The sequence below is a fragment of the Galeopterus variegatus genome, unplaced genomic scaffold (assembly GCF_000696425.1).
Source record: "Galeopterus variegatus unplaced genomic scaffold, G_variegatus-3.0.2 Scaffold3960, whole genome shotgun sequence".
NCBI classification, from domain to species: domain Eukaryota; kingdom Metazoa; phylum Chordata; class Mammalia; order Dermoptera; family Cynocephalidae; genus Galeopterus; species Galeopterus variegatus.
In genome coordinates this window covers 6,659-7,056 of record NW_007730071.1, presented here as the reverse complement: position 1 = coordinate 7,056, position 398 = coordinate 6,659, and positions in this window count along the sequence as shown.

Below are 398 nucleotides of genomic sequence, written 5' to 3'. Positions count from 1 at the left end.
AGAATTATTACATTAATGAGTATAAACACTTTTAAATCTTGGGAGATGTATTATCAATTTCCTTTCCAGACTCTGCACTGATTTACAACAATCATAATATTAGGGCACTTCTTTCTAAAGTTGGGAAGATTTAATTCCACTAAAAGTTATTCTTATAAATACACATTAAGGTTCAATCACCTTTATATAAACCAAATTCTATTGACTGCAACCAAGGTATTATTTTTTAATAACTTCCATTGGGATTAATTCTCAGGAAATATTAAATCTTTAGATGAAAAAGTAAATAATTTTGGAAATGCTAATGGTCCTTGCACCTTTAATATTGCATTTCAGAAAAATTATGATTCTTTTCTAGAAATACTATGACATTTTATTTCAAATACATTATATTTTTT